The 26,483-nt window shown below is 39.3% G+C and overlaps 1 protein-coding gene and 1 pseudogene across 1 annotated transcript in view; both read left to right on the top strand.

Moving 5' to 3' along the window:
• SPOCK1 (SPARC (osteonectin), cwcv and kazal like domains proteoglycan 1) overlaps positions 1-26,483 on the top strand; it is a 738,369-nt gene that overhangs the window by 242,571 nt on the left and 469,315 nt on the right. The gene's annotated exons all lie outside the window — the stretch shown is intronic.
• Positions 10,777-12,769, top strand: LOC114033501 (annotated as a pseudogene).

Genomic DNA, 26,483 nt, shown 5'->3' with positions numbered 1-26,483 from the left:
TCCTTCCTTCCTTCCTTCCTTCCTTCCTTCCTTCCTTCCTTCCTTCCTTCCTTCCTTCCTTCCTTTCTTCCTTCATTCTTTCCAATGTGTGTGGATGGTTCAGGATTGAAGAAGGAAAATAATGGATTGCAGCATTGTGTCAGTGATGTTGAAAAGAGTAGAAGTGAACATCTTGTGGACAGTGAACCATGGGTAGTAGGACTGTTTCCTTGTACCAGTTTCCCATTGCTTTCATTACTCTAGCTGAGCCTCAAAATCAGGGTCTATATCCAACCACCTCTCTTCTTTTTGCCCTTGCCTTTTAGTCTTCCACTGAGGAGGGGGGTGGCGTCTAGGCAGACAATACCTGTCATTAGTCTTTCCCAGGACTTGCAGTGGGTATGTATGTCTGGGAAAGGGTTAGTCAGGGGTTATAGGAGATGGTTGGATGGAAGTAGCCTATGTAGCATGTACTTAATAATTTTGCTTGTGTTTTTACTTAGTTTAATCAATTATGAAACTACTCTGTGTTAGTTGCCTATTTCTATGAATGAGGGCAATTATGCAGTTTTAGATAGGAGATTTCTGACACAGGTTTGGGGTGCAGTTATGGATTGTCATAATTTTTAATAATTCTGAGATATATTTCATAGCATTCCTTTAGTTCAAATTTGAAACTAGCCAACCCTACTAGGGGAAGCTTATGTCTTCAGGCTGAATACCATTTGGTGGTCAGGTGGGATACTGAGGTTTTTAAGGAATGTTATTTTGGGCAGGTGATAGAGCAACTCTGATGAGATAATTTGTTAGTGACTAAAATATAGCACCCCTTTGTGGACAGGATATATATTGCACTCCCTCTTTGGGTAATTAATAAAGTGACATTCTGCCTTTATGTAGGTGAAGTCTGTGATGGCCTCTTCCCATCTTCACCTGTTGACTCCTTCCTTTTCCTTCAACTCTCAGCTTAAATGTTACTTTCTCCATGATGTATCCCTTATTTCCTACCAGGAAGAAATTTCCCCCTTAGAGCTGATTTTATAAAACTTTATACTCCTCATGTACTTCTCTAACAAGACCCTGATATTGGAAAAGATTGAACGCAAAAGGGAAAGGGGACAGCAGAGGATGAGATGGATGGTGTCATGAAAATAATGAACATGAGCTTGGACAGACTTTGAGAGACAGCAGAGGATAGAAGGGCCTGGCATGCTATGGTCCATGGGGTCACAAAGAATCAGACACAACTGAATGACTGAACAGCAAGAACAAAACTTCATATTTAATTTTTATCATATTTGTCATCCTGTACTGTACATAAGCATCTTTATCTTTGCATCTCCCAAAATGCCTAACACAGTAGGTACCCAATGAAATGTTTGTTGAATGAATGAATGACAAGGTATTGTGCCTATACTTAAGGAAGTTATGGTGTAGTTGGGGGTAAAAGACATTCATAGGATCAGAGATTTAGAACTAGAAGGGATGTTAGAGGTCAGATAGTACAGTCCCCATGCTTTACAGATGAGGAAGTTGATGCCCAGAGTAATGAAGTGATGTGTCTAAGATAGGAGTTTGAAAAAGTGAAACCTTGGCCTTTCACTTCAGTGTACCTTCTACTACCCATGGTATAGGACAGAATGGCCTTTTCACAGGAGGCTAAACACATCAATGCATATTGATGGTCCAGATCCTCTACCCCTAGTACCAGTTCTTCTCCAAAACTTTGAGCTTGTACTATATTGTTTGGGGGAGAAGGGGAGGGAAATTTGATCCTCTACTATCTGCCAACAAGACCTAATTCCCATCAACCCCCTTGCAGAGGCAGCTATGTGGTTCAGTGGATGGAGTGCAGGTGTTGGAGTCAGGGCAAGTCATTTGACTTCTGTTTGCTTCAGTTTTCCTTATCTGTAAAATGGGGATAATAATATCACCTGTAACCCAGAGTTGTTGTGAGGGTCAAATAAGATGATATTTTAAAGCCCTTGTTCCTTTGATACAATACTCATTGCATGCTGTCTTTATGTTGTTTCACCCATACCTTGATTTGGGGTAATTAGAAGTAACATTTTAAGCTATTAGTCATCTCTACTGTGAGCAAAGCATATGAAAACAAAATGTCAGATGGAGGAGATAGAAAGTAGGAATTTAATAGTGGTGGGAACATGATCCCTAGGGGATAAAGGACTTGAGCTTCATAATGCAGAGTAGATCAGGCTTTGTCTATTTTTCCTGAATAATTATGTTTGGAAAACCTGTCTCTACAAGACCAACAGCTCCTTTGTAGTTGTTAGCACAGTGAAGGGGTAGGTCAGCTGAGCAAAGTGAGCTCTGCTGCTGCCTTCCTACTCCCCTATCAGCCTCTCTCCTACTGAGGCTCCTGTAAGATAAAGACAGGGAAATCCAGAATTCAGAGCTGGAGTCCTTCAACCAGCTTCAAGTTTACTCTGGCTACAGAGATGCTTGTGTTGATGGGAGGAATTGTGTGAGACTTCAGTGACAGCAGAGTACAGCTTGGGCTGAGGCAGGGGGAGGTCTTGGGTGATTTTCTCTCAGTTGTGCATATCTCCGAAGCAGTCTTGTGCTTGGAGCTACTGGATGATCACTCATGTCATATTATATGGTATAAGGAATAGCTTCATGTCCGATGACATTTTATGAAGCCTTCTCTCTTCTTTTGGACATACTTGTGCCAGGGGTTGTGAGTCTGTCAGATACCCAAATAACAGTGATGGAAGTTACTTTTTTGGCAATTGGGTCTCTTAGGTGAGAGCAAGAACTGCCTCTGAGTTTGTTATTACAGACATTTAAGCTTGAGATGTTGGTACCAGCCCTGCATGGAAAGGGTTGTAAGATTTGCTGAGTATTGGACGTTTGGCCAGTTTCTGATTATGCTTTTCTATGAGCACCACACTTAGCTAAGCTAACGGATTTTATAAACCCAAAACTCAAGTCAATCACTTCTTGTCAGTTGGTTATTGCAGGCTTAATCCAATGGAAAACCTTGAGCCTTCAGAGGCATACCTCAAAAAAGAAGACTCTGATAATAAAGTCTCTCTCTGTCTCTCTGTCTCTCTGTCTGTCTGTCTTTGTCTCTCTCTCTCTGTCTCTCTGTCTCTGTCTGTCTGTCTCTCTCTCTCTTTCTCTCTCCCACTTTCTCCTCTCTCTAACTCTGTCTCTGCCACATGAAAGCATGATTGATCAGAGCAGCCATTGCAAATAACAAAAATCTTGTCAGAATAGATCAATCTATCAATACCTTGTAGGAACTTGGAGAATTAAGCAAGGGGTTTCCTTTGCCTCAGCCTATTTGGGGAGTTCTTAGAGCTGCTGAGGAAGGGGACCCTAAATTAACATTTCTGCCAGCATTATCATCTTGTTAGAAAAGTATTACCTATTTCCTGGCCAGTCTGTTCCCACTGATAGCACAAGTGAGAATTCTACCAGGAGCTAATGTAGATATTCCAGTGAGGATGTGGCCAGACAGTTGGACAGGCTGTGGAGAGGGCTGGATAATAATGAGAAATTCATTTCTCCCACGTGAGTTTCCTTTCAGCTCTGGATTCTCTGCAATAAACTCCAAGTAATGTGATTGCTTAATGGACCCTTTATTTACCCTTTATGCATAGAGTGCCATTTACTCTTTCTTTTAAAGAATCCATCACCCAGTGTCATATATTTTGGCTTATCCAAGACACAGCAAAGCACTTTCTAAAACTTAAAGCACCAAAGTGTTAACTGCTGCTATTGGTGTTATTATTATTGTCATTCATATCATCTTATTTTTTTTCATTTTTTGATGGTATTCAGATAGGAATGGCCCTGGGACAAGTCAGTTTCCTCTTATGATTCTTTTATAGTTTGTGTTCTACAGACTACTGTCCTAGTGCATGAAATAACACTTTTTGTAATTGAACAAAAATGTTGGGATATAGGCTTATTCTTGGCAAGTTTACTGTAAGCATCCTCAGTATAGCTCTGGTAGCATGAATGATCTGTACTTTGTCCTGTTTCTCTGACCTCCCCAGCCGGGTCTACATACTTGGAAAATGTTTTCTTCTAATTATTTTGAAGAGAATTAATATTTTGATATTATTTCTCCTCTTGCTATTTGTTCTAATTTGCCTGGACCTGTGATTTTAATCATTTAGGGAATTCCAAGTGAGAAACTCTCACTACCAATGAAAATTGACAGACCTTGCCCAGATCACAGAGCCAAATAATAGTTATTATTATTTTTTTAAAAAAATATCAAACTATATTAGCATCATGAATTAGACCATAGGACCATAGAAGTAGATTTAACAGGGTATCTGGAGTTCATCTAGTCATAACCTTTCACGTTACAGAGAAAGGGAGTAACTTTCCTGAGGCCTCATAGGAAATAGCAACAGAACCAGGCATTATATCTAGAGGCTCTGATTCCAAATCCAGTGCTCTTTCCACTGTATTACACTTCAGTTTGCCAATCTAATCAGTTGGTCAGTGAGTCAACAAGCACCTAAATTAGCACACTAAGTAGTTGTGTAATTCTGAGCAAGACATTTAATTTCTCTGAACTTCAGTTTTAATATCAGTAAAATAAGGCAGTTACATGAATTTAGCCTCTAAAGTTCATTCTAGCCCTCAGAGATTCTAGCATTTTGAGAAATGGAGGTGTGACTAGAAATGTTTTTATAGAACAAAAACTATGCTATGATTTATTAAGGACCCATTCTGTTCCATGTTTGAGAAATGTAAAGAAAAAAGTAAATCAATTCCTGCCCCCAAGGAACTTATATTCTATGGAGGAGTTAACAAGTCCATATGTTAGTATATAGAAAATATATACAAATTAGATACAAGGTGACAGGGGAGTGCACTTGCAGTTGAGGGAGATCAGGAAATCTTTTTAGTAGAAAGTGATCCTTCAGCTGAGTCTTGCAGAAGACTAGAAATTCTAAGAGGCAGAGGTGAGGAAGGATTATAGTCTAGTCATAGGGACAGCTAATGCAAAGGCAGGGAGATGGGAATTGGAGGGCTATAAAGAGTGAGGATTATAAGGAGTGTGAAGGGGAGTAATATGTTAATAAGGCTGGAAAGGTAGGTTGGAACCAAGCAGGGGTTTTACATGACAGACAGAGGAATCTAAATTTGATCTTACTTATAATAAGAAATCACACAAGTTTGTTGAGGAATGATGTGATCAGACCTGTGCTTTATGAAAATCAGACTGGCAACTGTATGTAGGATGGATAGGAGTGGGGAAAGACTTGAAACACTGACTGAAGACATTTTCTTTTTTTTTTTCTTTTTTAGGCAATTGGGGTTAAGTGACTTGCCCAGGGTAACACAGCTAGTAAGTGTCAAGTGTTTGGTCTGAGACCAGATTTGAACTCAAGCCTCCTGACTTCAGGACCGGTGCTCTATCCGCTGTGCCACCTAGCTGCCCCTGAAGACATTTTCATAAGACAAAGATGCTGATAAGCCCCTACAATTGCCCAAGATCCATGTTAGCAGATGTCATGGCACTTGAGGCAGGGAAGACAATAAGATAGTTATTACAATAGTCCAGGTTAAAGTGTTGAGGATCTGAAGTAATGAGGTGACCACATAAGTAGAAAGAAGGGGATAGATGCAAGAAATGTTTTGGAAATAGAAATAGGAGATTTGGTAACTGATTGGATATGTGGGGGTGAGTGAAAGTGAGGAGTTGAAGATGACTTTGGTTGCAAACCTGGGTGCCTAAGAAGAATGGTGGTATCCTCAACAGAAATGAGAAATAAGGGGCAGCTAGGTGGTACAGTGGATAGAGCTCTGGCCCTAGAGTCAGGACGACCTGAGTTTAAATCCAGTCTTAGACAACACACTCGACACTTACTAGCTGTGTGACCCTGGGCAAGTCATTTAACCCCAATTGCCTCACAAAGGAAATAAGAAAATTATGAATAAGAATGGTTTTGGGGGAAAATACAATGAGTTCTGTTTTGGATATGTTGGTTTTGAGAAATATTTGGGGATATTCAGTTAGAAATTTCTAATATTCAGTAGATGGTACACAGTTTCTGGCACATAGTAAATGCTTAATAATGGTCATTGATTGACTGACTCAGGAGAAAGACTATGGTTGTATATATAGGTCTGAGAGTCATCTGTATAGATATGATCATTAAATCAATGGGAGCTGATAAGACCTTCAACTGAAAAATATGCAGGAAACTGAAGAGAAGGGAGTCCAGGACACAGCTTCAGGGAACATTTACAGTTAGGCGGCATGACATGGATGACAATGCGAAAAAAGTGACAAAGAAGTGAGCAAAACATATGAAGGAAGATCAAGAGAGGATAGAGCATCCAAGTGTCAAATGTTTCAGAGAGGTATGACTGAGAAAAGGCTATCAGATTCAGCAATTAGGTAGGGCAAAGAGATATACTTTTTTGTACATATCAGTCCATAATATAGGACTTCATTTTTTCACATTCCTAATTATAAGAATTATCTTGAGAGGCATCTAAAGAAAGCCTTTTTGAAATGCTGACGTGGGAAATTGCCTAGTAAATATTTTAGGTTAACTTTGAGTTCTCATTCCCAGTCTCAGTACAAAGCTAAGTTATAAAAATTAGGGTTTGAAAAAAATGAGAGGCAAGAGAAGGATATATGAGACAAATGCTATAATAACCCATGTGATTCTATTCCCCAATAATTCCAGCAGGCAGACCAGGAAAGATAACTTTGATTGGCTATGTGATTGGTGTGTCTCAAGGGTAAATTAGATTGGGGCGCAGAGCCACAGATGCCTTATTAAATCGAGCTCCAATTTGGGTTTGTAGCAGGGGCTGTCACCACCTACTTGGTAAATGTATGATTGCTGTTTAGAGCTTTGTGCAAAAGCTTTTGTTTGTTTCTGGCCAAGACCAGTGCCTGGTTGGTAGCAGCTTTCTCCTTTTCAGTGTTTCATCCTTTATTAAGATAGCTCGTGCCAGAAACAATTAAACAAGTGATAATATCTGCCAACATGAAAACTGGGTAATTACAGGGACTCATCAGTGTTTTTGTTCTATAAAAACATTTCTAGTCACACCTCCATTTCTCAAAATGCTAGAATCTCTGAGCCAGGAGAGACCTCAGTGCCCTTTTAGACCAATCTATATCTGAAAGATAATTCCTTCTACAACTGCTCTGAAAAGTGGTCCTCTAGTCTTTGTTTGAAAACCTTCAGAAAGAAGGAAACTATTACTTCTCAAAGCAGTTCATTCCATTTTTGGACATCTTTAATTGTTAGGAAGATTTGGTATTCATAACAACTGACCAGTGCTGGTCCTAGGAGGCTAGGAAGACCTTTTCCAACTAAGGGTCACCAACTTGGGGTTCATTCATAGCCAGGGTTGGGGGGAGAGAGGGAATAAAGTTCTTTTCCTTGTGGTTTTGCCACCCCTACACTCCTGGAGCTCTGGGAAAAATCACTTAAAGTTTAGGTTTGGCTAATTTTAAGGATCTCTCCCAAAGGGATCATAAAGGTACTACTTGTACAGGGTAGGTCAGGTACGGGAAAATTTTTTATTTGCCTAACTACTAAAGAAATTTTAGTAACATAAATGATGCATAAGCATATATTGACAGTGACTTAAAACATGCTATGATAAACTATATGCTCCCAGGTTGTTAATACCTAAAATATTAAAACTTGGCATACTTAGTGAGTCTGTTGAATAGTCATTTCATCTTCAACTGGATTCTACACTGTCCTTCAATAGCCATGTCTTCTGGCCAAAGCTTAGGTTCATATAGTTGCAGAAAACTACTTATGCTGCCATTTGGCTCTGAGAGACCCAGGAGTTCTCAACCTTTGGAACTCATGAGGCTAGAAATGTCTGAATTACTGTTTGATCATCTATGCTTAGAGGAAGAAACACAAAGCTGAGCAGGCAAGCAAGGCTTTGAGATGGTGACTAAGTTCCTGTGATGTGAAAGAGGAAACAAATTTGATCTGTGTGGCCCCAGAAGACCAATGTGCTTTAGATGCCAGACATGAGCAGCTGATACAGGTTCCAAGATTGGAGAAGTATCTCTTCCCTATCCCATATACCCTCACAAGAAGTCTGGGAGAAAATCTCACAAAGTTCCCCCATACTTGGCATATGGAAAGATAGAGAATAAAATCAGAAATTGTCCTATTAAAATCTATAAGTAGGTGACTCATAGGTCAGCTAGGTAGTACAGGAAGACCTGAGTTCAAATGCAGCCTCAGATGCTTTTTAGCTGTGTGACTCTGGGCAAGTCACTTAACCCTGTTTGTCTCAGTTTCCTTATCAAATGAGGTAGAGAAGGAAATGGCAAAGCACTCCAGTATTTTTGCCAAGAAAATCCCAAATGGGGTCATGTAGAGTCAGACATGACTGAAAAACAACGCAACAACAACACGGTATTGAGCATTCTGTTGAATATTCTAACCCACTGACCAGTCTAGTCCTCATTTGAAGAATCACTTTTCCCCTTATGCTGACATGGGAAGAAAGGAATTAATATGTCATCCTAAAGTACCTAGACTTTCATTGCTAAGCCAGAGCACATGTGAGCCAGTGGAAGTGACTGGGAAGCTCAACTCAGCCCATATGTGCTCCATGTATTGTATCCCAGCCAAAGCACATAGGGCTTGGGGTCTCATCGTAACCCCCAATATATCTACATTACACTTGAACCTATTTATCTGCAGCTTGCTCCCATTGTTTCTCATTCTGTCTTCTGAGGCCAAGCAAATCAAGTACGTTACTTTTTCTACATGGCAGTCCTTCAGATACTTGGAGTCAACTACCATGTTCTTCTCTTCTATGGGCTAATCATTTCTCCAGTTCCTTCAACTTATCATCACCTGGCATAATCTCCAGCATCTGCTCCATCCTCATTAATCTTCTTTGGATATTCTCTTGCTTGCCAATGTCATTCCTAAAAGGTGACACCCAGAAGTGGACACAATTTTTCCTAGCTTCAAATGCCATTTATACTTATCATCAGTTTGAATATAAAGAAATTTCTCAGAGAATAAATGCTTTGAGTCTGGGCAAGTTATATTGAAATTTTTAGTGGTAAACTAATTCTAGTACCTCTAGAACTGAAAGGGATTTTAGAGGTCATATATTTAGTCCATACATCTAATTTTATATATGATGGAACTGAATCCTGTAGAAGTTGATGATTTACACTAGGTCACATAGGTCATGAGTGACAGAACCTGAATTTGAAATTGGGTTTTTTACAATCTAAGAGCAGAGTTCTTTTAATGGTACCATACTACTTAGGCTCTGTATAAGTCACTAAACCTCTCTGGTCTCAGTTTCCTATTCTTTAAGATGATATTGAGGCCTACCTTCCTTTTACCTACTTTTTTGAGGGACCTGGTAAAAGTAACTGAGTTAATTATTGTGTATATGTGATACCATCAAACTGATTGAGTAGAGAACAGTTTCAAGCAACTGCAGTGTTTGTTGAAACAATGACTGGTTCTTATTTTCTTTTCTCCTCCCATGAAATCATCCAATTCTTTTGGTATTGGGTAGACAGTCACTATCCTTGAAGAGGTAAAAGCTCCCATTTACATAGCATTTGAAAGCTTAGATTAAGGCTCCTTCACAAATGTCCTGTGAGGTAGGCAGTACAATACTGTTGTCTTTTTTATTGGTGAGGAAACTGAGATTTCCTAAGAGTATTTTTTTTCTTATAGTCATACACCTACTGAATATCTAAGCTGAGATAGGAACCTGAGATAGGAATTCAAATCCAGTAGTCTTTCCATTATAATGGCTACCCTCTAAGTTGTGGACAGTTTTGTCAATGGGGATTAGTAGACACCAGGGCAATTGTGGAAGAATCCTGAGAAAGTAGTCCATAGAAAAAGGGTACATACTCAGAACAAAGATGGTTAAAGTATCCTGTTTCTCATCCTATAATTTACATAAGGCTGGCATGAGAATTTTGCAGTTAATTGCTATAGAACTGTTTGGTGAGTGTGGAACAAATACATACTACCTCATTATGGCTTAGTTGGAAGAAATGAAGATTGTGGTTTATTACCATGAGATAAAAGTATATCATCTCACTGAAAAGATGCTGCTTTGGACCAGTAGAATAGCTGAGCTTGTGCTCAGAGATGAGGAAGAACTGAGAACTGGCCTCAGAAAAGACGTCTCATTAGGTCTGGGGAGAGCCACTAGATCCTTGAAAAAACTGACTGAAAGAAGAAAAATTTTTGACTTTATTGCTTGGAAGAACTTGCTGGAGGAGGAAAGTCTTTACTTTTACCTTTCCTTTTCCCTCCGTGCCCACCTACTGTATGAACAAAGGAAATCCCTCAGACATAAACTAAGGAGGCAAAGCTGGAAAAGCTCTGCAATTCCTAGACTTAGGGTTTTTACTTTTGCTGACACACCCCAGAAGAGAAGTAGCCTGAATGTGTAGCACATTGAGAAGTAGCTCTACCCAGCAGGAGAGCAGAGGAGCATCTTGAATGGAGTAGCTAGCAGAGAAGTGAGTAGTGGCTGCTGTACCTGAAGGTAACAAATGGACCAGAGTTCTGAGTTGCCTCAGGCACACCTGTTCCTTATACCTTGCTATAGTTATATTTTTCTGTCTCCCTTCCCACCCACTTCCCCCTTCTCCTCAAACACACACTGCTTATTAGTAGAATTGTGTCACCATTTTACAGGTGGAAGTCTATATTATTATCACTGACTTTGCATTCTGTTCAGTGAATGTTTTATTTAGGAGTTTAAAGGGAACAGACAGCAGAAACAGAGATGACAGTGTAGGCAGGCCTATAGACTATGTGGTGGGAGCAGGGTCCTCTGGCTTTGCACCCCAGCCTGCTGCATTCCCACCCTGTCCTGGTGCATGGACTGGGACCTAGAGCCACTCGGTGGGACAAATTGATTCACTTTGGCACTATAAATACTGGTGGACTGAGATTAAGATGCTACAGTCATTGTCCCTTGACAAACACAGAGCCCCAGAATAAATGTCCAAGAACAGGGTTTTCCCTTGGACCTTTGGGAAAGCTTCACTGAAGATACTTCCAGGCTTCCAGTTCCTGATGATGAAGGTGAACTGGTTTCCACAATTCTCAGGCTGGTGAGCCACAGCTTCTATTTTATGATGGGATTTAAAATGAAACTTCTACAGCTGCCCCAAGGAGATCAGATCTGGATTTGCAATATGAGCCTGAAGGAAGTACTTAATGTACACCCTCATATTCAAAAGGGGCTGAGTCATTGCATTCTTTGCTGGATGATCAAGATGGAATAAATCTATTTAGAACTTACTTAAACCAAGAAGACAGCAGATTTGCTAGGCTTCCAGTTTGCCTGCAGTGGCTTTAGGAAATTGGAAGCCTGTGACTCCAATGAGGAAAAGAGGCTTAAGTTGGCAAAAGCTATTTACAGAAAATATATTCTTGATAATAATGGGATTGTATCTCGTCAGACTAAATCAGTTACAAAGAACTTCATAGAAGATTGTATCATGAAGCAACATATTGATCCTGCCATATTTGACCAGGCCCAAACTGAGGTCTAATCAATGATGGACCTTTTGTTCCTTAAATCAGATATTTATTTGGAATACATGAGGAAAGATTTGGAAAATGGTAAAATCTTTAGTGAATATAACTCTGGGCCAGGGACAAGGAAAGGTATCTGGATATTTGCCCCTGTTGAATGCAGATGAGGAATGGAAGTATGACCAAAACAAAGAAAAGGTTAATGGCAGAGATTTGGCTCCATCTAGCAGGCTAACTCAGAAGGTGCTAATGGAAAAAAACACCTCAGAGGGCTTAATCAAATAGGAGATACAGTGAGTGAAAGCAGAGAATTTAGGCATGGTTCATGGTGGGAACTTGCCAACATTTACTATGTCAGTTCTGGCTATGTCCTAGCCCCACCCACCAGTGCTAATGACAGTGAACAGCAGAGTATGTCCATTGATACTGACACAATATCCCTCACTGATAGCAGTGTATAAATCTTTTAGTACTAAAATTTAGTGCATTTTAGCATATTAGTCATAGCTTTCATGGAGTATCTATGGGGAAACATGGACAATAATTCAACTGGATGAAAAGAGTTGGAGTACCCCCTTACAGAACCCAAAAGCAAAATGGAAGGGAGATATGGGGAAGTGTCAAAGCCACTGGACAGGTACCACTATCTCACATTCCTTGTACTTACCAAGTTGAAACATAGAAGTTTGCAGCAGAACTTGTCAACAGTTTGGAGGCTGTCTAATGGACAAGAGAAGCGGAAGAGAAATTAGAGGAGCATCTAAAACATGTTTGAGCAGAGGGAGAAGGTGAGGATACAAACACCTCTACTTCAGTAGTTAATCACAAGTTGCCTTCTGTGTAGACTTTGTATCATTTCCCTCCCCATTATGTAGAAATGGACTGCACTGAAATCAGAGATGTCTACAAGGAAAATCCTGAGAGCATCCTTGATGAGCATGTGAAAAGGGTCATGAAGACACTATGTTGCCCTAGGATCTGGCCACCATTCCCCAAAGCCACACTCCTCAGACAATGGTCATGCAGCTAAGATTCCAGGGATACTGGGCACAGGACCTCTTAGGCATAGCAACCACAGTACAAAATCAAGAATGAAACTAGATGCAACTAATTTATACCATCACAAACATGTCTACCACCACATTCATCACCATAGTGTGATGAAACTAAAAGAGCAGATTAAGGCTGAAGCCACTCAGAGGGTTCAAAACAATTCTGACCCTGTGGACCCTCCCCAGTCAGCATTCTCCATAAGAAGTTGATGATTCCCCTTTGAGAACCTGCCTACATGCAAAATAGTCTATGTAATGTAGTATGGTACTAGAAAGTATATGACCTTGTTTACTGAAGCTCATATTTTTGATATGTTGTAATAAAGGAAGATATTTCTAGTGTTAGAACAAAAAGAGTTAATGGAGTTCATATTGGCAGGTTTATTAAAGGGGATGTACACTAGTTGATACTCTGGGGCTATAGTATGTAGTTGTAGGAGTTTATTTCTCCCAGTAATATCATCCCTAGCACCCCAAACAAGTGAGTTATAGTGGTGGCTAACCCTTCTGTTAATCCCCAACCTGCCATTATAAGTACAGGATGGTGAGTAAGACAATCCCGAGAAAAATAGAAAGGGTGTTGGGTCCACACCAGCTCTAAACTACTGCACCTTAATGCCTCTCATGGAGTGTTTATTGTCCAGGTGCTGATGAAATGATTCTTTCTTTTCTGAACCTATGAATTCACCCATATAGGGAATTCCTTCATGAGAAAACTCCTTCAACCAATTCAGATTGGCAATTGTTCTGCAACCTAGTCTGAAGCACTGAGAGATTAAATCACTTGCCCAAAATCACACAACCAATGTCTGTCAGAGATAGTACTTGAATCTACTCTAAGGCCTATTATTCATTACAGACTGCTGCCTTTCCAGTAGTTATTATTTATATTCATATCACTGTTCTCTCTGTATCTTAATTGGTGATGCTGTTATTTTGTGCTTCCTTTATTTGGCCTTCATGTAGGAGACATCCCAACCCACACAGAAGGTGGAATGGCTACACATTATCTTAAGATCCTAGCCCTGAGCCAGAAGGGACCTCAGGGGCTATCAGTTTGAACCTACTTATTTATACAGAAGAGGAAAATGACACTCAGAGAGGGGAAGTGGATTGCCCGAGATTGCGCATGCAGTAAATGACAGGAGCTAGGATTTGAACTCAGGTCCTGTCATTGCAAGTTCATCACTATTTCACCACAGTGTTACCCATTCATATAGTCATACTCTTATGTACAAACATATACTTTTTTCTTAAGGAGGTGTATGCAGTGTTTAAAAAGTGTTAATAACTTAGCATGGCAGATAGAGCAACCTCTTGAAGGAGTGAGGGATTGGGGTAGAAAACCAGGGACCATAGAGGAGATCGCCATGATTTCTTTTCTTTACATGGTACAGTGGAAAGACACTAGATCTGGAATCAAAGGAACTGAATTTGAATCTCAGGTCTGCCTTTTACTATCTTTGTGACCTTGGACAAGTCCTTTTTCTTCTCTGGACTTCAGTTTTTCTTACCTTTATGAATGAATGAGTTGCACTAGATAACCCCTAGGGCCTTGCCTAGCTCTGGACCTATAATTCTCTAATATAAGGATATTATTACTATATAATATATCATATTATATCATATAGTCTAATATAATGTAAAGGATATTATTTTCTAATATAAGGATATTGGCCATTTCTCTGTGAGATTTTTTTCTTGTAGCCCATAGCTCTAGGTATTATGTTAAAAGAAGTTTAGGTTATCTTCTATGATATTGATTTTCTCATCATTAGTTATTCAGGAGAAGAGGAAATTTTAAGATATAGGATGTAACTACTTTTTATGTAGTCTTATTAGATTTCGGAAATTTAGAAGCAAAAAAATATCAAAGAAAAATCAACATATTGCATTGGACTGCCCTTTGTTCCATATGGCAAAGTCTAGGCTCTCCAGCATCTGAGAAAATTGCTCCTGGTTTATTTATACTGTTTTCAGCCATGTTTGACTTATTATTTGGCATATTTAGAATCATAGGATTTTTAGAGCTAGAAGGGACTGGCTGTTATTAATACTCATGTTGTTTTCCAAATAATAAATGAAAAAATGCATAAAAATAATAATGTATGTTGTTCCAGCCTGCCCTGCAATACCCAATAAGAAATAAATATCATCCTTATCGCTGTATACTTCATTACCACGTAAATGATCTCTTCTGATAATTTTACCCTGAGGGCATTTTAAAAGAATTGAACCATGATCTATAATTCTTTATTCCTCCTCCTACCTGATTAAGAATGAAATCCTTCAAAGCTAAGAGCAAAATGTCATCACTCATTAGTCTCATGACATTAATATCATCCAGCAGCAGTCCTGGTGGGTGTATGGAGCAGAACATACAAATTACACAGTCCCTTCCCTCAAGGAGCTTAATTTCCAAAGATAAAAGAAGGAAAGAAATGCCAGAGGACTCAATATTTGAGGAATTGTTAAAAGCCGAGTCAAAGATTATCTGAAATAAATCCCCCGGGGAACAGAGGAGTCTGAGAGCAAAGAGTAAGGAGTTCAAACAGCAGCCGATTGGAGCCTTCTCTTCCCGTAACAAAGGAGGCTGTTTCTTTGAGGAGACCTGCAAGCTCATTTGTAGATGGAATCTAAAGGAATTAGGGAATATCCTGGCCTTGACTTCACAAGAGACTGGATTTCTCTCCTTAGGAAAGGAAGGAATAGAAATTGATGAGATCACACCTGCGCTGCTACTCCATCAGAAACAATCAGATTGTAAATTATATTACTGCTATTATCTCCAAAGAGTGGCTGAAATAACTAGTGGGGAATACTTGAATGCTGGAGGGAGAAATAGATGGAGGTACATCATGCAGACCAGGGTTTGGCAATCTGAGAAACACAGAATGTCACAGCCAGAATTCATCTTAGAACTAACTAGTTAATACTTGCAGGACAAGGGGCAAGTTAGTTAACCCAAGGTCTGTGTTTCCTCTTCTGTAAAATTAGGAGATTGGAATAGATGATCTCTTCTAGATGATTTCTTCTAGTTCTAAATCTTATGAACCTATTATCACCCTTATTATGCAGAAGAAGAAATGGAAGCCAAAAATAAGGAAGAGACTTGCTCAGGATGAAATAGCCTCTTAGCAGCAGGGCTGGAACTAAAACCTAGAGCTTCTGGCACTTTTTCCTCTTGCTGGTCTTGTCTCAGATCTGGTAGTAGTGATGACGGTAGGTAATTAGGAAATGCTTAATGATACTACTATGTGGCTTGAATATAATAATAATTAATAGCAATTTGATATCATGGTAATAATATGATTTTGTAAACTATTGGGGTGGCCTGCCCTTGACGAGATGGTTTTTGTGATGTGAGAAACGTATCCTACCCAGATTCACTTTAAAATGAAGTAATTCATTCAACAAATATTTAGCTATCACCTACTATGTACAGATCAGTATAATGAGCACTAGAGGAGACACAGTGTTTAGTTAGAGAGGCTGTAGTTCTTGATCTCGTGGAGCTTATATTTTGGTAGAGGGTGACAAAACCTAGAAAAATGATAATTTTCAGTAATACCTGACAAGTACCTTAAAAATGCATAACAAAGTACTATGTGAGATGTCACTGAAATGGGGATCAGAGAAGGCTTCATGGAGGTTAACTCATTTGTATTAGGGTTTACAGGGTTAAAATTATTCTTCTGGCTGAAGGAATTGTGTGTGCAAAGGCTCTTACTGCTTGGGAATTTGGTAGGTATAGTCTTAGACTTAGAATCAAGAAGAGTCAGGAAGGCAGCTTCTGGTCTGCCTAAGACATGTTCTAGGTCTGTAACCTGAGGCAAGGCCCAGAATCTTTCTGGATCTCAGTTCCTCACCTGGATAAAGGGGATAATAATAACTATAGTACTTACATCCCAAGGTCTGGGTAAGGATTATTAAAGCTGCATATTCTAAGCACTTTGCAAACCTTAAAGTCCTTACAAATGTTATATGTTCTTATTACAGGAATCTTTGGCAGACAATCTCCTGCTACCTGGTCCTATCTCATGTGTAGCATCAACTCCTTCAAAGGAAATGCCTGAATGATCATTAAGTTTTATTACTTGGAGCACAAACCAATGATAGAAAACCATCGCTATAGACTTTACATGAAAATTTTATTAGCTACATGGCTAATGCTGATCCTTTACCTCCCACGCCTACAAAGTTTTGCCTCTTCCTTTCTAAAGAGTAGTTGGAAAAGATGGCAATAAAAGCTGCTGCCTTTATTATGTTTCTCAAGCTGCCAGTGTAAGGATGTATTTGCCATTTTCTTTTCCTTGTCCAAAAATGGAATGAGCTGCTTTGCGGGGTAGTGGTCCCCCCCACCTCCTTTTGGAGGTTTTTCCAAGAAAAGACTAGAAAATTACTTATCAGAGAAGTTGTAGAGGGAATTATTGGTCAGGTTCAGATTGGACTCAGTGGCAGTATGGTAACTTCTAGCTCAGAGATTCTTTCTGTACCTGTAGATGCTGAAGTCAGTCCCTAGTTCCTTTTAGCCATAGGATCACAGAATCATAGATTTAGAGTCAGAAGCATAAAGAGCATTGAGTCTAATTCCATCATTTTACAAATGGGGAAACAAGGCCCAGGGAGGTGAGATTTTCCCCAAGATCATAGAATGTGTCTGAGACAGGATTCCAGCCAAGGTTGGACCTCATTGGCTACAAATGCTTACCATGACCTTCGTCTTGTAATTGTCCTCTCTGACACTTTAAAGTTACTTTATAGTTTATAAAACTCTTTAAGTACTTTTATCTTAGTTGATCCTTACAACTCTGTAAAGTAAGTCAAGAGATATTATTTTCTTCTTTGTATAAGTGATAAAATTGAGTCTCAAAGAGGTTGAGTTGCCTCAGGGCGCAGAGTTTACAGAGCTAGGATTAGAACCTAGGTTTGCTTTCTCTGAATTCAGGTTCTTTCTTTATACTATACATGCTAATTTAGAGTCATGAAAGACTCTGGCTGCTTAGGTGATGTGAGACAGTGGAAAGAATAGGGGAACTTGGAGTCAGAGCACCTGGGTTCAGGTCACAGCTCTGCCACTTCTTTTGTAACTTTGGGCAACTCAATTCTCCTTTTTTTTTTTTACTTTAGTTTCCTCCTCATCAAATGAAGTGGCAGTGAACTTAGTGAAACACTAAGGTCCCTTATAGCTTCAAATCTATGGTCCTAGGATCCAGAAGTGGCCAATTTCTTTTTTTTTTTTCAGTTTTATTTCATTGAAATTACGTGTCTGTTGAATAGAATTGAATGTAACCACTCAGCACAACCACTCTGTAAGCATTTGCTGTGTGCAATGCCTTTCCCTAAGCTCTGAAGGGAAAACGAAATGAATAAATCTCTTTATATACAGAACTTGTACCTAAATAGGGAAAATAAAACATGTCCACAGATAACCATAGCAGAACATGACTACGAGCAAAATAGATATCTGATTAAAATCCTAGGAGAGACCCAAATATCAAGAGATGAACTTATTAAGCATTACTCTTGGATTATAAACTGAAGGCTTAGCCTGGCTACTTGGGGAAAGATGATAAGGTTTTCATGGCTTCTGAAGATTGGCAATGCGACTCAGCTCAGCATCCTCTAGTCTTCCTGGGACTATTCATTCAATCGATCAATAAACATTTGTTAATCACCTACTATGTACCAGGCACTCTTCTAAGCACATGGGATACAAAAAGAGACAAGACAAATCCCTATCCTTAAAGAGCTTACAATCTCATGAGGAGCAAGAGTTAAACTTAAATTTCATTTTTAGCAGTCTCCTTAATTTATTACCACATACATATTGTATATGTTTCCACTACTGTAATTCAGCTCAATGTGTTTCTTCCTCTCTCCCTTCCCAGCTCTGATTAGCCAGTCTAAAACCCAGTTCACGTTCTTCTTCAGTGAAAACGTTTTGAACTATCCCCATATGGAGTAATCTCTCCTTTCCTCTGTACTGTTCTGGCTCTTGCTGTTGGAATCAAACAATCTACTATTCAATTTTATTTTTTCTTACGTTCTTCCCTATCTGTTCCATGTAAGTGAGTTTTGTTAAAACTGCTTTTCTGGACCTTTTTGAGATCCATATGACCTGTATGTGTCAGGTGGTCTCTGCTTCCTCTGTTTGTGTGCCATTCCCACACCATTCCTATTTCTGAGCCATCTGTATCTGGAAATTCCTGTGCCTTGTGTTACAGTAAGCTCCTTAGTGGCCAATCTGTGGCAACCCCCTGCCAGTGACATCAGATGTGGGAAATCTTTAGACACACTTGAACAAGAGCCTCCCTTCTTCCTACATATTCACTTCTTTCCCAGCTCCGCTTCTAACCCTTTGGACTTTGACTATCCCAGCTGGATTTTCATCTTAGAAGTTCCCTTCATTCCTGTGGTCTTGTCACCCTGGATTATCTCTTTCTTCCTCTGGCCCCCTTCTCCCATTGGTGAGTTTGTCCTGGAACCTCCATTGTGAGGAGTGACCTGGGCCAGTCATCTTTCAATCCTTTCATGGCTCTACTGCTGACTCTTTGGACTCTACCCCTCCATGGATACCTTCCCTCCTACTTCCTGATTTTCATCTTGTTTTTCCTTTTGTTTCTATTTGTATCCCCAGTGATTAGCACAGTGCCTTATGTTTGATAAATGCTTGTTTACTTATTGAATAGACAACACTTGGCCTTCTCTTCGTCCATCCCCCGCCCCCCCCCCCCCCATGAGTTGCTTTAAAGTATGAGGGACCAAACACCCAGGAGTATCCCAATACTGAACTAGGAGAAGCAGTGAGAGCCTGGAATAACCTAGCTGTGCCCAATCCAAAGGGTGGCCTCTTGAAGGACCATCGGCTTGCATAGAAGAGAGATAAATGTTTCATTATCATGTATTTCCTTCTGAGGCTGTTAAGAAATCATCATGCCCAAGGCTGTCTTTGCTGTTTTGTGCCTAGAACAATGTTTGGCATGTAGCTCAACAAGCACTGGTTGATTGAGAAAAAACAGGCCAAATCTATATGAGTGGCCATTCTGTTAAATACCCTGAGGCTGTGCAGCAGGGCATGTCGACCAATAAAGCAACATTAATTGGTTAAATGCTATAGTGTTCCACTTGCCCATTGGCATACTTTAAAATTAACCTCAGGAACATGAGAATTAGACATTTCAATTTCTACAACAGCCCCATTGCCTGTGCCCTTTGGTCCATCATGATGCTAGAGAAACAGATCCCTTTTATCATTTCATTTAAACATGAGATGAAGGCACACACGATTTTCATAGCACTCTTATATGACTGGCTGCAAGTGTGGGTTGTCACAATGTATTTATGTTTTTACGAGATGAGTTCATTATGTACTATAGGCATGAAAATACATTCCCTTACTCTGGGGAACAGATCTAAGAAACTTCCCTAAATTCAGCCAGCATATGAACAACTAACTTCATACTTCAAAGCTGGATGTTTTTAGCTCTGAAGTGTCTTTGGGTTAAATCCTAACAATAGCAGCAGTTGACCACTAAAGCTGTCAGGAAGAATTGGATCAATTGAGGGATCCCAATAGCAATGATGTTTAAGTGAAATTAAGTAGAAGAGCCCTTTCAGCTGGTTCCATGGGGACCTTAATTTAACATGAGACATGGCAGGAAAAAAAGCAGCAAAACCCAAACAAAAACAAAAATTCTTGTATGAATAGATCACTATCTAAGATAAATCCCAATATCCTCTGCCCTGGTTACCATTCGACTACCTCTAGAGGATTGTCAGTTCTTGGCAGTGCATTTTAGAAGGGATGTTTTTGATAAACTAGAAGACACCTAGAGGAGGGTGACCTGGATGGTGAAGGTACTAGAACTCACACCACTTGAAGATTAATTGAAAGAATAAGGAAAGGTCTTTCACAGTATTGTGCCTTCTTACCTTCTTTCAATTTATCTAAAGCTACAGCTTTGCTCATATTCTATGTTCCAGCTAAACAGGACTTGTCCTCCCACCAAATGTCCCACATTTTCCACCTTTGTACACATTATACCCCATACCTGGGATGTTCTCCTTCCCCTCCATTGAATTCCTCCCTGTTGAAGCAGAGGTTGACTACTTTTCAAGGGATATTGTAGAAAGGGATTCATGCTTTGGGGTGGGCGAGGGTTTTCATGAGATGACTTCAAGTGACCTCTGCAACTCCAAGAACCTATGATTCTATGACAAGCCTAGGACTGAAGGATGTAAGTGTGAGGGGGAGAGAGTGGAGGGAAGAGAATCAATGCTTGTGTGCTGACTACGTTGATTCATTGTGAGAGAGGGAACAAATATGGAAGATTTGCTGTCTAGCTTTTTGCTCAATGAGTCAGTGAAATGCAATAAGGACTAGAGAGCTGACTGCTATTATTGCTTTTTCTTGCAAAGATACTGGAAGATTAATGAGTCAATTGATCAATCAGTCAATTAATTAGTTAATCAATTAATCAACAACCATTTATTAAGCGCCTATTCTGTGCAAGGCAATGTGCTAAGTATTGAAGTTGCAAAGATAAAAGGCAATGAATTCCTGACCTCAAGGAGACAAGTACACACACACCACACACACACACACACACACACACACACACACACACACACACAGAGCATACTATAAATCAAATAAAAGATAACCTTGAAGGGGAAGGCACAAGCAGCTGGGGGGATCAGAAAGGCCTCATGGAGTAAATGGCATTTGAGTTGAGCTTTGAAAGAGGGTGGAGTAAGAAGGGAGAACATATTAAGCAGAGTCTGGTCCACTGCAAACACAAAACTGTGTGAATAATAGCAGCTAGGTCAGATGGTTATACTGTAGAACGAGTTGGGGGGAGTGATGTGTAAGTAAACTGGAAATAAAAGGAGGGCCCCAGAGTGCCAAAGAGAGGATTTTATTGAGTAGAGGGTGACATAGTCAAATCCACACTTCAGGAAAATCACTCTGTAAGCTGTGTGGAAGATAGATTGGAGTAGAAAGAGATATTAGGCAGATTCTTATCTCTAAGAACCTAGCAAGAGCAGAATGGAAACTGCAGTTGGATTAGACAACAGAAAAAAAAGTCCCATGTACATTATTATTATTCTCTACTCAAAATATCAATAGTTCAAATTTTATGGCTTTATTTTGATTTTTGCTTCATTTTGCATTTGCATTTGTGGAGCATGTTATTCCGGTCCAATTAAAAATACAATAAAAACAAATAACCCCAAAGCTCCTCTTAATAAATCCCATATGAACTTATTTCCTCCTATTCTAATTAGTCAGGCTGGTCCCCTCAGTGTTCACAAACACCGTGCTCATGCCTAACTATGTTTACTATTCTTGCTGCTGTGCTTTTCCTCTCCAAACTGTTCCCGCAGCATTTATCCAATTCAATACAATTCAGTTCAACTGAAAGTGTACATTCAGCTCCTATTATGAGCCATAGGCCCTCTGCCTAGGTACCAGTGGGATGGAAAACATAGAAGATTGTGTCTTTGTCCTCATGGAGGTTACCATTGGATTGTTCCCACGCCAGCTTGAGGGTGAGGACAATATGTTCTCCTTTTACAGTATTTTCTACAGCATCTAATCCTACATAATTGAATTTAAGTGAAGTGTATGTTGAGTATTCTCCATGTACCATGGCCCTGTAACTTTTTGAGGAGTGGCAGGGGCACAACAATGGATAGAAAGATGAGTTAGATACATTCCTGCCCTCATGGAGGTTATAGTCTAGAGACAGTTTCCCTGCTCTGTCAGAGATAAAGTATATGGGCAAACAACTTGATTGTAAGGAACAGTGTCAAAGTGCTGCAAGAGGCATGCGGTGGTATGGGAGTTTAGAGAAGAAAGCAATCATTTCCCAATGGAAAAAGTAAGGGAATGCAATATGGAGGTAGAGGCACTTGTGTATATATTCTTATGCTTAAATCTGGGAGGGATTTTCTTTTCTTTAAAAATGTTGTTTAAAAATATATATTTCTGTGACTATCCTCCATTGTAATAAAATATAATCATAAAAATATGATAATCACATCCTCCCGGTAACAGAGATGGTTAAGTAAAATGAATTGATATATCAACCATGGCTGACTATATATGCAGCATGCCACATCCATTGTCCACCCCTCTCTTATCTACAGAAAGTGTGTTTCTAGAGAAAATATGAAAATATGTTTCATCAGTCCTTATCATCAGTCTGATCAAGATTGGTTGTTACATTAATCTGAATTCTGATGCTGTTTCCTGAGAATGGTTTTTAAACTCACACATGTAACTGTACCTTTATTCTTGGTGCACAATGTTCTCCCACATACAATGGCTCAAATATTAACTTTCTCTTTGCGATGGGCTAGAGGATAACTGATATAATCTTATCTAAATGATATGAAGGGGTGATCTAAGGAGAAAAATAGGGGCTATGAACTTATTTACTTCATTATTGTACATTTGAAATTTTGATGAAATTATAAAAAATGTTTACATTTTTCTGTATTGTTTGATGTCATTCTTTTATTTTTTCTCATTTATAATGCTTTCGTATTCAGGAAGTTGAGGTAGGTTCCTGACTTTTAAATTGTGCTTAGACATAGCATCATAATGTTTGCCAGATAAAATGTAAACTTCATTCTACATCCTAAACCTTAGTGGTAAATATTTGTTTTAGCTCACTGAGCCACAACAGCACACATTTGTTTTTCATTGGTTTATCCAAGGGATGCAATTTATCAAATGCATAGAAACAGTTCATTTACTGGCTTATGTTTTCTCATTAGTTATAGTACAAGTATGATTGTCAGTTATTATCTGAGTTTTACTGGTAGATTATTTATTGAAAGAGCAGAGTCATGAACACTTATTTTCTAAATCATTTTGTCTACAGCCTCCAGGACTTTAAACTAAATGTCAGGCTCATTTGTTAAAGAATCTCTGTATTCTTTTAGCATGTGGATATCTGTATGCTTACATGTATTTATAAACTCATGTATGTATGTGTATATGTAAATTAAAATGAGATAAACTGAATATCTTTAGATTTAAACCTAAAATTACAGAATGTTAGGGTTTGAAGGGATGTTAGTGATCCAGCCCCCTCAACTGAAAAAGGAAAAAACTCAAGCTAACAGAAGTTTAAGTGACTCGTTTGAGGTCACATAACTAGTGAAGGAAAGAGTTAACATTTTAGCTCTGTTTTTTTTTTCCTCCAGGATCAATATTATATCACACTGCCATGTATACCTAGATAGATACTTATATTTGTAAACATATACATTTAAACAACATATGCATGTATAGATTCATTGGTATTTTTCTATAGGTATACATATATGTACATGTGTATATAATGCATTTTAAAAATTAAATTGAATACATACACACAAACACAAGAGGCAATGTGGCATAAAGGATATAGAGTGCTGGACTTGAAGTTAGGAAGATTTCAAGTCAAGCCCTGCCTCGTACTCATTTTGACTGTGTGACTGGACTTTCTACCCTGAGAAACTCTCTGAGATTGTAAATTGCAGTAGAGTACGGTTTTCTATTAATAGGGAGTTTCTTAATCAGGAATTCTAAGTACTAGTTAAGCCATAGGTCTTATCCAAAAATACACACACACACACACACACGCGCACTTATGCATACATATGCACAGGTACTAGTAATAAATATAGGAAGTTAAGCTACCAACAGAAATAGAGGTCACAAATTGAGAGGTAAGCTTCATAAACGTGAAAGAGACTGAATGATATAGTTGAAAGAAAGCAGGACTTTGGAGTCAGAAGATTTGAGTTCAAGTCACAATCACAGAAACTAGGATTTGGAAGAGATTTCAGAGTATATCTAGTTTAATTTATACCTAAACAAGAATCTACTTTAAAAGTAGCCCAGTGAATGGCTATTTATCTTTGCTTGAAGATGTCTTGTAAAGGGGAACCCACTTTCTTTCAAGATACCCCATTCCACTTTAAAACAGCTCTAATCATTAGAAAGATTTTTCTTTCTTCAAACAGAAATATGTTTCTGGGGGCAGCTAGGTGGCACAGTGGATAGAGCACCGGCCCTGAAATCAGGAGGACCTGAGTTCAAATCCAGCCTCAGACCAAACACTTGATGCTAGCTGTGTGACCCTGGGCAAGTCACTTAACCCCAATTGTTTGAAAATAAAAAAAATTAAAAAAAATGTTTCTTTATAACTTTCACCCATTGATTCTGGTGCTGTTCTTTGCGGCCCAGAAAAATAAATCTATGTCTTTTTCCTTAAGAAAGATTTTCAAATACTTGAAGGTAGCTATCGAGTTCCCCAAAACTTCTTTTCTCCAGGTTATCCATCCCCATTTCCTTCAATCATCCCCAAGGATCTTGATATTCTCTCAAATAGTCCGACGTCTCAGTTCCTCAGTCTCCTCAATTCCCATGAACTGCTTGCTCTTCAACCCTACCTCAACTTCACATGGATACTCGTGATCTCTAGAATTTCTCTAGGTGTTTCATTGGTAACTCAGACTCAGCATGACCAAAAGGGTCACCCATAAGTGTTCCCCTTTCATGTTCAAGAACTCCAAAATTATTTTCTCTTATCATAATCTATCTTTCTGTGTGCCTTATGACTCCTAACTCTCTTCTTTGTCTTCACTGTGACTGCGAATCCTTTCACTCCTCAGTCCTTCCCTAAGCCATCACCACTGTATTGGCCTCATTCTCCTCTCTTCTCTATCTTGACCCCTTAGTTCCTCTCCGCTAGAATCCCTTGTTCCCTGACTCCTTATCCTATCACCAATCATGCTTCACCAAACCACAAACCTGAATTGCTCCCACTATCCTTTTCCTTTGCTACTATTCACATGCTGTTGAGTAAAGCTGCAGGAAATCACATGATATACGGACTGAATTCACTGAAATATGTTATTAATTACACCTTAGCCCTCACAGCAGCGAAATCATTCTATTCCTCCCTAATTTCTTTATTACCCTGTTCTCCACAAATTTTGTCATCTCTCTTCAAGCTTTCCATAGCACCTTCTCCCTGCAATTATCTCAGTTGAAGACCTGATCTATATTTCTCTATACTATACTGAAAAATTGATGCCATATGCTGAGAGTTCTCCCTTCTCTTTCCTTCCTATTCTAATATCAGTGAAATATTTTGTCCCACTAACTCTTCCTTCACTCATGTCCTTGCCAAGCTCAAACCCATTGATCCTATATGCTTTCCAATCTTCAGTACTATATATATATGTATACACACACACACACACACACACACACACATATATGTATATATTGCTTTTTGGTGAGGCAATCGGGCTTAAGTGACTTGCTCAGGGTCACACAGCTAGTAAGTATCATGTGTCTGAGGCCAGATTTGAACTCAGGTCCTACTGACTCCAGGGCCAGTGCTCTATGCACTGCACCACGTAGCTGCCCTTGTTCAGTACCATATTACCTTTACTATCATCTCCACTTTTTTATTTTCAATATCTTCCTCCCCCTTGGTTTCTTCCTGCTGCCTATAAACACACCCTTGTATTCCTCACCATTATGAGCCCTTACTTCATCTAACTATCATTGCTAGTTGTCATCCGATATCTCACCTTCCTGTGTGGCTGTACTTCTTGAGAAAACTGCCTTCACTTAGTGTCTCCACTTCCTTTCCTCTCACTTCTTCTTTTTTTTCTAGGCAATGGGATTAAGTTACTTGCCCAGGGTCACATAGCTAGTGAGTGTTTTGTGTCTGAGGCTGGATTTGAACTCAGGTCCTCCTGAATCCAGGGCCAGTGCTCTATCCACTCTATCCAACCTAGCTGCCCCCTTTCCTCTCACTTCTAAACCAGTGGTGTCAAACTCAAGTAGAAATGGGGGTCACTGATCCATATATAAGGTTCCCTGTGGGCCTTATATGGACTTAGTATT

This window comes from Vombatus ursinus, unplaced genomic scaffold (genome assembly GCF_900497805.2).
Source record: "Vombatus ursinus unplaced genomic scaffold, bare-nosed wombat genome assembly UNPS02007284.1, whole genome shotgun sequence".
Taxonomy (NCBI): Eukaryota; Metazoa; Chordata; class Mammalia; order Diprotodontia; family Vombatidae; genus Vombatus; species Vombatus ursinus.
This window is presented reverse-complemented; position numbering and strand designations above follow the sequence as displayed.